The following is a 3989-nucleotide window of genomic DNA, read 5'->3' as shown; positions in this document are numbered from 1 at the left end:
TGAGTGTTTTTAGGCAAAAGTGAGTGACATCTTTAACTGCGTTTAGAAGCTATTAATTTAGTTTTTAAGAACTTCGAACTGAAAGTCGTCAATTTGTTTTCTTTAACTTGGACTGTCTTTAAAACCTATTGATCATAAAGGCTTTGAGCTGTGGTTGGGGGAAAATTAATCGAATCTTTAAATCCAATTACTTGCACAGCAATCACTTTTTGAAAACGTCGACTGACGAATGTATTAGTTTCCTATCTTTAAATCCGGTCTACTGTCTTTACAACCTAGTGATCTGTTTTATTTCTAAATGAGTGTTTTTAGGTAAAAGTGAGTGAGATCTTTAAATCCATTTAGAAGCAACTAATGGACTTTTTAAGAATCTGGAACTAAAAGTCGCCAATTTTTCTTCTTTAAAATCGACTGTCTTTAAAACCTGTTGACTCTAAAGGCTTTGAGCTGGGGTTGGTAGAAAATCAATCGAATCTTTAAATCCAGTTACTTGCACAATAAATCACTTTTTGAAAACGTCGACTGACGAATGGATTAGTTTCCTATCTTTAAATCCGGTCTACTGTCTTTAAAACCTAGCGATCTGTTTTAGTTCTAAATCGGTGTTCTTAGGTAAAAGTGAGTGAGATCTTTAAATCTATTTAGTTTGAACTAATTGGCCTTTTAAGAACCTGGACCTGAAAGCCCCCATTTTTTCTTCTTTAAATTCGACTGTCTTTAAAACCTTTTCCTGTTTTTCCTGATTCCAAACCTGTTCTATTTCTAAATGAGTGTTTTTAGGTAAAAGTGAGTGAGATCTTTAAATCCATTTAGAAGCAACTAATGGACTTTTTAAGCATCTGGAACTGAAAGTCGCCAATTTTTCTTCTTTAAATTCGACTGTCTTTAAAACCTGTTGATCCTAAAGGCTTTGAGCTGTGGTTGGTGGAAAATCAATCGAATCTCTAAATCCAGTGACTTGAAAAGAAAACCAGAAAACGTCGACTGACGAATGGATTAGTTTCCTATCTCTAAATCCGGTCTACTGTCTTTAAAACCTAGCGATCTGTTTTAGTTCTAAATCGGTGTTTTTAGGTAAAAGTGAGTGAGATCTTTAAATCCATTTAGAAGCAACTAATGGACTTTTTAAGCATCTAGAACTGAAAGTCGCCAATTTTTCTTGTTTAAATTCGACTGTCTTTAAAACCTGTTGATCCTAAAGGCTTTGAGCTGTGGTTGGGGGAAAATCAATCGAATCTTTAAATCCAGTTACTTAAACAACAAATAACTTTTTGAAAACGTCGACTCACGAATGGAATAGTTTCCTATCTTTAAATCCGGTCTACTGTCTTTAAAACCTAGCGATCCGTTTTAGTTCTAAATCGGTGTTTTTAGGTAAAAGTGAGTGAGATCTTTAAATCTATTTAGAAGGAATTAATGGACTTTTTAAGCATCTGGAACTGAAAATCGCCAATTTTTCTTSTTTAAATTCGACTGTCTTTAAAACCTGTTGATCCTAAAGGCTTTGAGCTGTGGTTGGGGGAAAATCAATCGAATCTTTAAATCCAGTTACTTAAACAACAAATAACTTTTTGAAAACGTCGACTCACGAATGGAATAGTTTCCTATCTTTAAATCCGGTCTACTGTCTTTAAAACCTAGCGATCCGTTTTAGTTCTAAATCGGTGTTTTTAGGTAAAAGTGAGTGAGATCTTTAAATCTATTTAGAAGGAATTAATGGACTTTTTAAGCATCTGGAACTGAAAATCGCCAATTTTTCTTCTTTAAATTCGACTGTCTTTAAAACCTGTTGATCCTAAAGGCTTTGAGCTGTGGTTGGGGCAAATTCAATGGAATCTTCAAATCCAATTTCTTGCACAACAAATCACTTTTTAAAAACGTCGACTAGTTTCATATCTTTAAATCCAGTAAACTGTCTTTAAAACCTAGTGATCCGAATTTCTTCTAAACGAGGCAAAAATGAGTGAAATCTTCTAAATCCGTTTTTATGCGAAGCTGAAAATCGCCATCTTTAAACCCAGTCTTTAAAATCTGGGGCGTTTATAGGGGAGTTGAGCTGAGGCTGTTTAGGCAAAACTGCGAAGCGAGTTATGAATGGAAATGGAAATAGGTATCTTTAAATCATTTGCAAACGAGTTTTGATATTGGGATGCGGTTTTTGAGGGTGGACAACATAGAAGGTGATCAGGTTCAGTGGTTGAAGGACATACAGGGTATTGCGTAGATTCTGGCCAGATTTGCGGAACATTCGGGAGATGAAGAGCGATCGATTTGTTAATCGATAGGAATTGTTAGGCAGGTCGAAATAGCAGGCGAAGATAACGGGTTGGATAGGCCAGACACCACGTCTGTTCCAGTAGGTTCTAATCTAAGATATGCCCAATGTTTGTCGTGATACACAGTATCTTGGAATGATAATGCTGCTATATCAGTTTATCCACCGGGGGTGATAATATGCAAAATCGCTTGATACAGACCCACAATAACAACAACGAAAAAATCTCTGGTAAATATAAGATATCTCTTTTATCTGTTACGTTGGACCAAGATAATTTTCATTCGGTTTCCTTTTAAAAGGTGTGGAATGGAGTTATCAATCGGAGGTTGTGCCGCAAAGGTATCGAAGTCGGAAAAGGCGCTCGGGACTCGGTCCGCCGGAAAGTGACTTTAAAATTGTGGAACCGCCACAAGAACCCACACAGTTGATCCATGTCAAATACGTTCGCTTGGAAAAACACGAACCCGTGAAATGTTTGCCAAGGGATTAGACTGGTGCCTTACAATTTCAGTTATGCGTAATCCGGCCGTGACGCAAAACTTGCGCAAATACGAGAATAAAGAGTGAAAAAATCGACGGGGCAAAGTGCAGTGCAAACAAAGGCGCGCCAATGGAATTGAGTCCTAATTACGTGTATTTTTCCGCTTTTTTCAAGGTAAACCGACCAATCAGCATGAAGAAGGAGGGCATCCAGACGAGGAAGCGACGCCCTAAGAGTGCGACGGCCGGTCACAACGGCTCCGCCATGTCACCAATGCCGCAAAGAATCAGTAAGTATCCATTTAAGTTTAGTAGAAAACCTCAAGTTTCCTGGAATGGGTGCATACGTGCAGAACGTTGGCCACATTAGATAAAATTCAAGTGCTGAGCAAATAACGATTAGAGACGAGGGCAGATAAGTGACGTGTGTTGTCGATTATATCGATAAAAGCCTCTTTATTGGCCCCAATAACTCCAACGAACAATAGTCAGTTTTTCTGAAAACCTGCCACTTGACATGGCTGGGATCGAAAACATCTAATAAACAGTGGCGTGCAGATTCCCGTAATCCCAATCAATTGCTGGGAGGCAACGCGATTCTACTTGGCCCGCCCATCGGCCTGGGCTTGTCCCCATTGATTTCCTAAACCGCTGAATATATCGACTCTTAACACAATATGCGACATCTCGTGGTCAATGTTCGAACAGGCCGTTTAAGTTACGGTTAGCTACGGTTTGGCGATCATTCAGCATGTGGTCACGCCCCAAAACGGTTTAAATGAAATGCTGCAGGCGCAGGAATTCAGCCATTCAAACGCCGAAGGAAACGCACAGGGACTAAGTTTCTTGGAAACTTTAAATCAGTTGAACTGCGCATTGTTTGGAAAACTGTTGCAACATTCCTGTGCTCACCCTGAAGCCGCAATTGAGAATTAAAGCACTGCAAAAAAGTGATTGTTATGCACTGTTTGGTCAAAAAACGCAACTTAAACACTGCAAAAAAAATATAAACTCCCATAGGAATGGAACTTTCGGAACTGTATTCAGAGAGAATGTTACTGATATAATAAACAGTTTATTATAAACTGCAACTTAGAAAAATGTCGCTTCAATCGCAGCTGAAACTGATTTTTTACGAGGTTCCAAACTTGCACAACTTGCAACATTCGCACACGAAAAAATTCTGAACTTGCATATTATCTGAAGTTTCAGAATTACACTTTCACAGTCC

The 3989-nt window shown here is 38.4% G+C and overlaps 1 protein-coding gene and 1 long non-coding RNA gene across 2 annotated transcripts in view; one reads left to right on the top strand and one right to left on the bottom strand.

The window, feature by feature from the left end:
* LOC109542397 (trans-acting T-cell-specific transcription factor GATA-3) overlaps positions 1-3989 on the bottom strand; it is a gene marked incomplete in the record, with an annotated part of 33472 nt that overhangs the window by 19303 nt on the left and 10180 nt on the right.
* LOC125502928 lies at positions 9-3967 on the top strand. The gene is made up of 2 exons (XR_007280609.1): positions 9-2506; positions 2578-3967. It is a non-coding gene; the product is annotated as an uncharacterized LOC125502928 (long non-coding RNA).

The sequence above is a fragment of the Dendroctonus ponderosae genome, unplaced genomic scaffold (genome assembly GCF_020466585.1).
Source record: "Dendroctonus ponderosae isolate FM_Combo_2020 unplaced genomic scaffold, Dpon_F_20191213v2 Dpon_F_20191213_11, whole genome shotgun sequence".
NCBI classification, from domain to species: domain Eukaryota; kingdom Metazoa; phylum Arthropoda; class Insecta; order Coleoptera; family Curculionidae; genus Dendroctonus; species Dendroctonus ponderosae.
This window is presented reverse-complemented; position numbering and strand designations above follow the sequence as displayed.